The 11,575-nt window shown below is 39.8% G+C and overlaps 1 long non-coding RNA gene across 2 annotated transcripts in view; it reads left to right on the top strand.

Moving 5' to 3' along the window:
- Positions 1 to 14: 14 nt before the first annotated feature.
- Positions 15 to 11,575, top strand: part of LOC116225577 (uncharacterized) — a 267,476-nt gene continuing 255,915 nt past the window's right edge. For both annotated transcript variants that reach the window (XR_016470464.1, XR_016470465.1), the window contains exons 1-2: positions 15 to 277; positions 859 to 984. This is a non-coding gene — a long non-coding RNA (uncharacterized LOC116225577). The remainder of the gene's footprint in view (positions 278 to 858; positions 985 to 11,575) is intronic.

Raw genomic sequence — 11,575 nt, 5'->3', positions numbered from 1 at the left:
GGAGGGTGTGGGCTTTGATTTGCCATCTGTTTCTCCTTCTCAGTTAATTTGGTTATTAGAGAGGCTGTAGCAGATGTTAAACCTCTGAGAAGAGCAATCTGAAGGGGGCAGAGAGGTTTTTGTGGAGGAATCAGAGTGCCCTTACCTGTGTGGTGTGGCTCTGGGAGAGCAATGAGCTCAAACCTGGGCTTTGCAAAACTCAGGCTTTGCTTAATTTGCTTAACTGTGAAGATAAGACCCAGCAGTCATGCATGAAGTTGGGCTGCTGCTCTTAGAGGTGATTCTCCTTCTTTGCTTTAAAAAAAAAAAAAAAAAAAGGCTAGCATTTGTTTTTCCTTTAGCTTCCCCTCTTTTCCTTTCTATTTTGGGGGAGCTGGAGATGCCCTAGCCCTGTTCCCTTGGTCTCCTTGGGCCTGTTAGGTGCTGCGTCCCTGGAATGGGGTCTGGACTTGATCTGCTGCAAATACAGAAGTTTGTTACTGATGCAAACAGGTCATATTACGCTATTCTTGTACCTTAAATAAATCAAGAAAGGTGTAAATGTGCTAGTTGTGAACTTATTTCTCCCTTGGGCTGCTTCCGTGAGATGTTTCTTTCTCTTCCTTTCTCCCCCCCCCCCCCCCTTGCTCCCGCTTTTGCTGCCTTGAATGGCATCAGCTTATTGAAGGATTTTCTGAAAATAGCAGTATTGGAAAGGCATGTTCTCTGCTCATCTGGAATATTCCAGGAGGAATTAACTCCCTTAATTCTTCACCCCATAAATTTGGGGTTCCCTTTCTAGTTTTATCTTGGAGATGTGTTAAGGCAATAACAAGTATAAGTAAAAGAAGCTGTAAGGTTTGGCTTTCTGTTTTTCAGGAATGTGGTCTGTGGATCCAGCAATATGCAGGCAGGGCAGGGCTCCTGCCTGGGGCTGGTGGCCGTTCGCACGTGGGACATCTTGATTTGGTGTCAGGGGACCTGCAGCTGCCTGATGCTCTCAAGGTACTGTCTAAAACTTAGCTGGCAGAAAAAGCCATTTTATCCTGCTACTTTTTATCCCCTCTATTGACAAGGAAGTAGAGGTTTGGGTTTGTTCCTTTTCTTTGCTCACGAGCGTGAAAACTTAAGGCATTCCTCCAGTGGCTGTGAGCTGTTCTTGGGGAAACTTGTGTTTCTGACAATTCTATTTGTAATATGGTTCTTTTGCTGCTCCCAGGAGCTGTTTGTTGCTTTGTGGATTCTTCTGGGCTTGGTCTAGAGTTGTTGGATTTTTGCCAACAAAAGTAAACTAGAGTTAAAGAAATGCCACTGTCTCCTCAGTCTCCAAAGGTTGTTTTCTTGAACCCGGGTAGACACAACAATTTGAAAACCTCAGTCAAGGATTGGTTGTGTTTTGATTTTTTTTGTCTGTTTAAAAATCACAATATATAGATGTAAGTTACAAATGGAAAAGAAGAGGGCTATTCCCAATATTATCTTCTAGACATAAATAACAAACAACTCTAGTAATCAAAATTTACTGCGATTGTAATAGGTTTTGGCATCGTTTACGTATCGCAGGGAATGTTAACATAATGTTGACTTTCAGGACTGAGGCCAGTTTCTTTTTGTTGTTGGCTTTTTTCTTTTCTTTCTTTTTTTAATGCTGAATTCATTATAAAAAAAGCTCCAGTATATTTGTGGTTTTTATGGTATTCAAGAGATTAATTCTCATAAATAACACTGTTTATACCTCCTTCTAATCAGAAAGTTGAAATTATCTGTGACAATATGAACACTAAAAAGTTGTATACTATGAAAATATTTCAATAATTAATGCGTGCACTATCTAGAGCAATTGACAGTGAGGTCATAAACATAATGGGCCATCTGTGTTTGATTTGTATCTGAAAATGCTTAAAGGGAAAGGCAGGTAATTCAGGCTGCTCTAGCAAATGTAGACAGGCAAGATTTTTTTTACCTTCTCAGAAGGTTGTTGAACCATTTCATTGCTTTAAAGAAGGAGAAAAAAATTCTTCCAGGCTACAGTCTTTTAACATGCTTGCATTTGGCTCCTGTGTTCTCCAGCAAGCAGAGCACACCAGTGGGACTTTCAGTTTTCCTTCAGAGTACCCAGGGGGCTGTCATTCTCCCTTATTTACTTTGTATTGTTTGCTCTGTTAAAAAAAAAAAATGCCACTCCAGGCTCCTGAGCGCACTCTGCATTCTGAAACCTGGGTTTAAATAGTTTCCTTTGGACTTTTCCAAGTTCAAATCTGCACTGGCCTGTTGAAAGGCAGCAAAACTTTTATGCAGGGATCTGGCTCATTGCACCTTTATGACCCTTCTCTGGATTTGCCCCAACTTGTCTCCTGAACCTTTTCTCCTTTGTGAAAGTCAAGGTTCAGGTTACCAGCATATCTGGGATAGGATTTAGTTTAGCACTGGGCTTCTGTGCTGCAATGGGGAGAAATGGAGTGTCTTGCAGTCACCAGAAATGACTCTTTATCTCTGGACTTATATGCATTGGCATAAAGCCAATATCAAGCTGGAATGACTCAATAAACAAACAACCAAATACCCCTCTTGTTTTTGCTGGCTGATTTGATGACAGTCAGGCTCCTGCTCTTGGCACTGTCTAAGGCTCTACTGAAGGAAATGCCATTATCTCTCTTGTGCCAGGCAGAGATTAATAATTTCTTAGAAATTGAATCCAGACAGGGCTTCTAAATGATTTCATGTGACCTCCTGTATATCAGAGCTATTAAATACTACAAATTACCTATGATAAACCCAGAGATTGCTACCAATTTAAAACTCTGCAGTTTTTCCCTCTGCTCTGCACTTCCTTGTTGCCCAATCTGTAAGTGTAGGCAGAGAAGAAATCACAGCAAAGTGCCATCAGTGTATGGGGAAACCAGCTGAAACATGTCCACGTAATGCCATGCTTTAAGAATTCTTCCCTATGCCTGATAATTTGGTCTGGGTTTACTTTCCTGCTCCGGTCTGAGTTTGGTGATCAGTGTGATCCTGTGAATGAGAAGAACAGACTCCCAGCCACTACTACCTGTGAGATTTCTCCATTGCCCCTGACAATGTGGACTACCTTTTCAGAATCTCAACCTTAGTATTGCAAAGTTGTTGGTGTACATCAGGAGAAAAAAAAAAAAAAAGTGGAGTTAGAGCAAGACCAAAATCTGAATTCTATCATGAAGATGTGAGAATTTTTCTCAGTATTGAAAATGCGTGTCCAAAGTTTAGTAGCTTTCAGTGCTGGGAAACTCCATCTTACTTCAGAGCTGAGTTTCTGTGACTTCTGTTTTTGCATCTTGTCAAGTTGGCAGCAAGGTCAAATGCTAACCAGTGTTCTGGTGCATGCAGGTGCCACTGCTCAGAAATAAGTCCTTGTTCATCCTCTTTGTCAAACTGCAGAATTTGATGTGGGGCGTATGAAGCTCGCTTCTGGTACCTGGTTTATTTTTAACACTGATGGTTATGCTTCAATATTGCTTTCTGGAAGTAGAGTTGGATCCAGATATCTAATGAGTTATCCTAGCAATTTTTTCATAGATGAGATAATTTCCTGTTTTCTATTTGGATTTTTTTCTAGCTCCAGAGACTTCTGGCATCTATAGTATTCAACATAGGTGGAGATTAAACTCTAAATCCTTCTAGTTGAACTGTTTTGAGGCAGTTTTATGTTCTACGAGTAGTTGTGCTCCTTGACTTCTGTTGTATCTACGTTGCTTTAAATAGACAGTGACAGGCTGCTTTGAGTAAGCATCTTGTCCTCTTCCATCACTTTCTGCCATAATGCTTATTTGTGTTGTCTATAGATTTTATTAACACAATTTTGTGTAGTATATGAAGATTTAATAATAAAAGCTCACTATTTTTCTGTAATTTAGTTGCAAATTGGGTCAAATCAAAGCAACACCTGGCCCATGCATCTTTAGTGATGGATGCTTAGGAAAAGATTTAAAAACAGAACTCTGTACCCTTCTGATTTCACAGTCAGCAGTTAAGACATTCAAAGCCAATGCTTAGTAGCACCTGGTGATTTAAGTTTCTTTGAACCCATATGTACTTTTGTTCTCATCAACATTTGTGTAAATTAGTTCCATCATTTAATTTGGACTGAGGAGGAAAATACTTTTTTTTTCTAATAGGCCCCACAAATTGTACTATGAAAAATAGTGAATAATCATTCTCTACTTACCTTCTCTATTCTGGATTTTGTAGGGCAGGTATGATGTCCCCTCTTTCCCTGTTTTTAAGTAAAGAATACCTAATAAAAAGAAAGTGTTATAATCTATCCATCTATTTTGAATTAGAATGACCAGAACTACTGTGGATTTATACATGGCATGGGGTATTTTCTGGGTCTTCATTCTCTACTCATATTCTTGTATCCTATTTTCCCTTTTGTGGAACATAAAATCGGTGCTTTATGGCGATTCATTCACAATCACTGAGATCTTTCTGGCATAAATGTCTAGTGCCTGTGTCACACTTGCATTGCTTTCCCCTCAGTGCCACCAGATTTCTGCAAATTATATTGGTATAATGCCCTGATACTCAGTACAGTGAGAGCTTTTAGCTTGGACTGTCCTGAGTAATTCTGTGTCATTTGCACGTATGTGATCAGCATAGCTGGTAAGATAGGGAGGACTCTGCTCAAAAACAACAAAAGAACACATATTTATTCTTTTGTTCATCTCATCCTATTATAGGTCAGTATAAGGGCCTTTGTTGTGACACCTTCTCAAAACTTTTCAGGAGATCTGTGCTTTCTCCCAGAACATGCATTTTTTGCTTCTTTAGAGAACTTGGATCATTATTGAAAGTGGTTTGTGCAGAATATCACTTGGCATTAAAAACTGCAGAGATTTTGTTTTACTCAGTTGAATATAAGGTCTCCAGAAAGACCGTGGATTTCTGTTCAAGCCTGTGGTCTGGCATTGAGGATATGCAGGTTTCAAACTCATCCTCTGCCAAAAATTTGTTTTACCGAGCATGTTGTTTAATCTTTCTGTGGTTTAGTTGGTCAGGGTGCAATCATTGCTTACTCCTTTCTTTTTCTCTAGCTAGCACCTAAGTTTTCCAGGATAGGGGCAGTGTATTTATGTGCATGGTTCTTTAAACAGTTTTGTTTGGTAACTCTGGATAATGTCATAATCCAAGCTGATAATGCATTGGTTAAGGTCAAATAGTTTGATAAGGGCACTAGGTTACCGGTTTTAATCGGGCTCTGTTTCATTCCCTCAATTAATATATTTTTTTCTAATTTTGCTGATACATTATCTCAATGGGAATGTTTGTTTTGGCCACTAAATCAAGCAGCATGCTGTAAGCAGTTTTCAAATTCTGTGTTATTTCAAGTGAAATTATTCTGCTGTTTAAAAGAAGCTGGTTGGACTCTGGCATGAATGTCAGCAAAAAAAAAAAAGCCAAGGACTTTTTTCCCTAGGATTTCACTAAGGTGCTGTAATTAAGAAATGCAAAAAGAACAACAAAAAATGCTTCTGCACTGAAGATGTTGTGCCTTAAAAGTCTGAGTAATAGTTGTTGGGTCAGTGACCATAAAACAGCCCTATAAAAGCAGAATATAAGATCTGAACTGGGGCATTGCCTTGCAACAATTATGCCAGCAGCTAATGGTAATATCCAGTGGGGTGCCCGTCCTTCCTCCTTCCCCACTTAAAGTGACAACATCCCCATTTTCACTCTGCATCTATCATAAAGACACATTGATTTCCTTTTGGAGGAAAACACATATTTCTTCCCTCCTGCTAAGAAGATAAATCTGACAGATTTTAATCAAATGTAGTTGTTCACAACTATAGAAATGTTTCCAGTGTCATAGATGAAAGTCTTTCTTTTTTTTTCTTTGCTGTTTTGAAAAGGAGGAGGTTTCTGGAAGCAAGTTTATTTGGAGTGTACACCTGTGCTAAAAATCTTACTATATGCACCAGCAGTTAACATTTCAGGATGCCCTATGGGCAGGTTTAACTTTACTGCCCTCCAACATAATGCCTGTCTTGTAGTGGTAACCATGAATACTGCTATAGTTAAGGGTCTGTCAGTGGTTCTATCATAAACTCCCCTGTTTCCAGGGTTTTTATAACTCAGCCATAAAAACACTCTCCAAGCTAAAGCTTAGCTTACCAAGACAGACCTGATTCTGATCTTGGAAAGGCAGATGATACATATCCCTCTGTCGCTTCTGAAATTAGCTATGGTCCCTGAGGAAGGGCTCTCAAAAGCTATGGGTGCTACACGTCCCAGAGATACGAGGGATGAAGTGTCTTAGGCTTTCATCCTCTTCAGATGGCAAACAAATTGGCCTTCGTACTTTGAAGCGAGAGGAGTCAAACAACGCACTGCTTTCCAATTTAAATTGCATTTTTACTTCAGTCTTTTATTTCTTCAAGTAACTTCAGGAGTTCATTACTTCTTAGCATGGGCCACAGGCAACAATCTGATAGCACTTAGAAATGTGGAATATTATTCACAGTTTAAGTATTGCTCTGGATTTAAATCAGTGGGCATGAATGTAAAAGTGGCGGTCCTGAAGAAAAAGATCAATCAAATCTAAGGAGAGCCAATGTTCAGAGCAACATAGAAACCATGGCTGTTTTGACCCAGAAATAAAGGAATCTGTCTTAAAAATGGGAAATTACAGTTCAGCTTTCTACTTCTATGACTGTGGACTTAACCCAGCTTGTAAGCCAGGCTGGGTGCGGTGAGCTCTGGAAGTAGAACAGATGTTGGTACATAATTATCTTTAAGGGCAGATAGTGTATGTTTGGAAATACATCGTATGTTCCTCAGTCAAATTAGAATGTGGTAGATGAATGCTAGCTGTGTTATGGATCTGATGATGTGTCAATGACCACTACTGAAAAAAATGCAGCACATTTTGGATATTGGAAGTGTTTCTTTGGGAGTAGGAAGAAATGTTTCTGAGCACCATACAAGGAGTGAGGTGTATTTGCTCTGGTTGTCACTACTGAAGCTCATTTGGTGTTGAGTAGGGGAGCAAGAGAAGCTATTGCATAAGCTGACACTTCTCTTCCTTGCAGGGAGCGAGGGAGAATGAGGGCCATAATGTGCTTTAGTTCCTGTTCCTCCTGTGCTCCTGGGTAGGTCTGATCAGCTTCATGCTTTGTGCTGCAACTGGGGGAGCAAAGGAGTGGAAGGATGTTCCTAATCTGCCTCTTCCAAAGGGGTGTTCACAACAGCCTAAGGAAGAACTATGGGAAGTGAAAGCAAATGAAATGAGAAAGGGAAAAGTGCCTTTTATTTGCTATTTCTATGCTAATAATGAAACACTAATTTAAACCAGGACCCTTTTTGGAAATGAGTCAGATATGAGCTATGGCCAGCTACTTTTAAACAGTATTTCTGCTTCTATGTTGCAAGGAGCTTTTACAGCTCCTGCCCCTAAGCTAGATCGTTAAGGCCTTGTTCTGGTGACCAAGCTTTTCTCTAACGCTCGTGCCTGTACGAATCTTAAGATCTCAGGGAAGCTTTCCTTTTTAAGAAGTCTAGTCCCCCGGTGATCTCGGGCTGGATTTGCACATTTAACTCCCATCAAATGCTAATAGGAATTCCTTGGTGAAATCCTCTCCCCTGTCCTTCTTCGAGCCTCGCTGGGAGAAAAGAGCCATTAGTGTGTTTAAAAGTAAATTTCAAGGTTTCCTTTTTTTGTGTGTTCCAATGGCCAAGGTTTATTCCTCTCGTCCTTTTTCTTTTATTGTGAGGCACCTTGAGTTATTTGCATGATAAGACACCCTGTAAATGGATTATATTGTAATGCATTGTGTAGGTTTAATGCTGACAACTGCTCGGTTTGAAAGTAAGATAGCAACTTAGATTTTTAGTTTCTGATGTGCCATGCAGAGAAATGCCTTTTGAGAAAGCGGGAGGCAAAGCAGGAGGGATGAGAAGGAGACAACCAGAGTTAAATTGTATGAATAAGGCAAGGGAAAGCTGGCATTGAAGAGAAACAGAATGCATTAACTTCTCAGCCTCTGCGCTGCAGAGAATCAATGGCACGAACTGGAGTGTCCCTTTCCTCTCTGCCCTAACAGTTAATGTAGTTTTTCCTCTCCTTTTTCCAAGGATAGCAAAGAAACGGCAATGCTTTCTGCTAACAATCATTCATATGTGATGAGTGTACCTTTGCAGTTGCTGTGCCCAGAATGTTATGTTGTTATATACTGCCTACTTATAAACTGGAACTGGTCCCTTAGAGAAGTCCTATATTTCATAAAAAGTGTTGGAATGAACAAAAATCTGTTTTCTTCTTCTGGGGGGGGAGGGAGGGAGGGAACTGGACTGTGTAATAAGTGCTGGTGTAGGAAGTTTGGTAGCCTAGCATAAAGCATAGAAAACATACACTACCCAGGAACAGTGTGCTTAAATCCTGGCAGGGAGCAGCTTGGCTTTTCTTTCCAAGGTAAACCAGCAGTTTTCATTGAGTAGGTATTTTAGATAATACCATAAAAATATAAATGTAGTGTGGATGCTGAAGTACTCATCATCTGAATTCCTGCACATGGATGCATTTAGTTTCACATACTCAACATATTCTTTGAAAGTGGCAGATGGACACTTTGTGCTCCATCTCTTTTGCAGTGGTTGCACTGACCTGTCCTTATTTTTTTTCATATGTTCCAAAACTTGAATAAAATATTATAGGTGAAAGATCTGTTCACTTGCATCTTGGATTAATTCTGCATGGTATCCAGCACTCGTGTGCTGATCCAAAGACTTGAACTGCTGATTGATTTTTGACTTTAAACTTCAGCTTGATAGGTATCAGTAAATAATTTAACAAACTGTTCTTTACCTCCAGTGGTTGAATGGTGGAAGTTAAAATGCAAAATCTATACCTTCCTTAAATTGAAATGAAATGCTGTTTGGAATCACTCTAGATTTCTGCTTTTTCTTTTTTTTAAACTCAAAGTAGTCATGAATAGAGTGTTTTAAAAGCACTTTGATCATTGCTGTGGTTATTAAAAAAAAGGGGGGGGGGAGGGAAGGGAGTATCTTCTCAAAAATGGGAATGGAAGCCTTTGAAATCATAAAGTGTAAGCAAACTTAGCCAGCATACTGTGACCTGTCAGGAAGGGACTGATCCTATTAAAGCTCCGCTGCATGTAGCCAAAATACTTTAAAGAGAACTCTATAGATTTCTGTGTTTACTGACGTCAGCATGGCACAAGAGAGCGATTGGCTGCTCTGTGTTTCTTAATAGAAAAAAGAACTGCCCAGAAAAGCCACCAAAGCATTCCTGATTTATGCCGCTTTATCGATGACGATGCAATTTCTGGGGCATGTTGTCACTTGGTTCAGCCCCCTGAATCTGCAGCGGTTCAGACAAAGGGAGTTTTTGATTTACCAGTCCATTCTTTTCTGTTAATATACACAGAGCTCCTTGTCTTTGCTATTTGAATCAGCTCCACAGTTCTGCGTGAAGAAATTGGGCACTGGCTGTCCTCTATAGATGAGTGATGTGTAAATCCGGATTAATTCTAGCAAACTGAGGGAAGTAACTTAAGGATACGTATTGCTTGAGTGCATGATCTTAGTGCTACTGCTCTGTTACACTGATAAAGAAAGCTGGCTGTATAGTAGCATAGCCAGCCCCAGATTCTGGGCAAGAAGCTTTTAATATTAGTTTAAATTAAAACAACTGGTGGCTTTGAATAGAGGAAGAGGTTCTTTGTAAAGTACAAACAAATTCTTCAGCTCTCTCTGTGAAGACGTCACTAACAACTCATTTAAGCACTTCTAATAAAAAGAGCATTTGTGTTCTAACAAGAAATTTTGCAATATGGTACAAAATGTTACTGATTGGGAAGATGTGGATCTCAGCTACTCCTGAATGACTCCAGATTTAATTCCACCCTCGTTAGTGCTATTTTTCTGGATTAGCTTATGGACGATAGAGCATGCTTTAGAAAAACTGGCATTGCTGAACATTTTTTTTGGCTAAAAAACTGTCCCAAGAAGCAGTACTGTTCCAACTATTTGCAAGAGAAAAAGTCTGAAGTAGGTGAAAGCAAAGCCATGCAACTGGTATTTCATTGCATGAAAGTATCTGAATGTGCAGCTTCCTTTCCTTTTGTGGGTTCACCTGTTTGCACAGCCCCTGTGCTACATGGGGTGAGTGTGGCTGAGATAAGCTGCGAAGCAGCAAGCACACTGCAAGGCAAACCAGCCTCCATCTGAAATCAGAAACTTGGATTTGTATACAGGAACACACAGGCTGATACAACACTACTGTTTTCTGAATGAAAAACAGTGATCAAAATTGATGATATTTCTTCCATTAAGTGACAGATAAAACTTTAATTAAGACAGCCTACTTGAAGCTCATGATGCTTCATGTGTGACTAATTCTGAATGGCAAAAGATTAATTTTAACAAACATCAATTAGCAAACTTTTGTCTGTATTGGAGAAGGCAGTTGTTGCATGTGTGTATGCGTATCTGCAGATAGGAGTATGTGTGCCTGTGACACGCTGGGGAAAGAGCTCAAAGGTTTTTACATATCCTGCAGCATTTGATACAAGATTATCTGGTGTCTATATGATGTGTGGCCCTACTGCTTTAGGCTACTGCCAGCCCCAAGAAGAGGTTACAGCTTGGCTCTGACTGCTTTCCTCTCCATCTAGGGCTGCTTGCACCTTTCCAAGTCCCAGCATTTCCTTGTGTCTCTCAGCCCTAAGATTGCACAGTCACTTGTCCCAGAGCCAGATCAGACCAAGGTCGGCTGTGTAATGTGCCCTCTAATTTTTAGGGACTAAGGTTACACTGCTGGTGTTACAGGAGAAGCACTAAGTGGCAGAATCAGCTGGATGTGGCTGCTTTGGAGAATTTTAGCTGTGGCTTGAGCATTTGGTTATATTTTAGCAATTGAGATGACCATTCTTTACAGATATTAAGAATGCAGAGCCTTGTGAATAGCGGAAAATTTAACATTTCATGGATGTAACAACTCATGCTCTTTTTCAGTAGTGCTAGCGTGTGTTGTAGGTTTTTTTTTTGCCTCTATTATCCTTTAACTCTGCTACAGAATGTACTTTCATCTTTTGGAACTGACCCTTTAATGTAGTGACTAGAACTTAATTTAGGATATTTTGTTCTAAAAAGTACAAGCTTTGTTTCATAGGAGTAACACTGGAGCCTTCATAGTATTTATTGTATTTTAGGGAGCAAAAATGCAGCATTTGAATTTTTTTCCTCACCGCTCAGTCTGTAAACTCTTCTTAGCCTTGCAGACCATGCTGAGTTCCTCCTAAGGTGTGCATTGCTAGTAATACAAATTCTGACTTCCCTTCCTTCCATTGAAGACTGTCTTGGCTCTTTCGTGCTAAAACAAGCAGAAAGTAATTAAAACTTAATTTTGCTTCGAAGGTATGTAGGGAAACATGTCTCTAAAGCACATGGGAAGAATCTTCTGAGAAGTGTTTTTTGAGGTTTTTTTTTCCAGTGTAATGCAGGACTTTAGATTTGGAATAAGGTTTTCTCCCCTGTATGGGCCGTAGTATGAAAGTTGTTGTCTGCCCTCATGTCTTGGAAGCATCCAAGCCATGTTTAA

Source organism: Phasianus colchicus, chromosome 12 (assembly GCF_987193195.1).
Source record: "Phasianus colchicus chromosome 12, bPhaCol1.hap1.1, whole genome shotgun sequence".
Lineage (NCBI taxonomy): Eukaryota > Metazoa > Chordata > Aves > Galliformes > Phasianidae > Phasianus > Phasianus colchicus.
The sequence above is the reverse complement of the archived record's forward strand: the minus strand, read 5'-3'. Positions and strand labels throughout refer to the sequence as shown.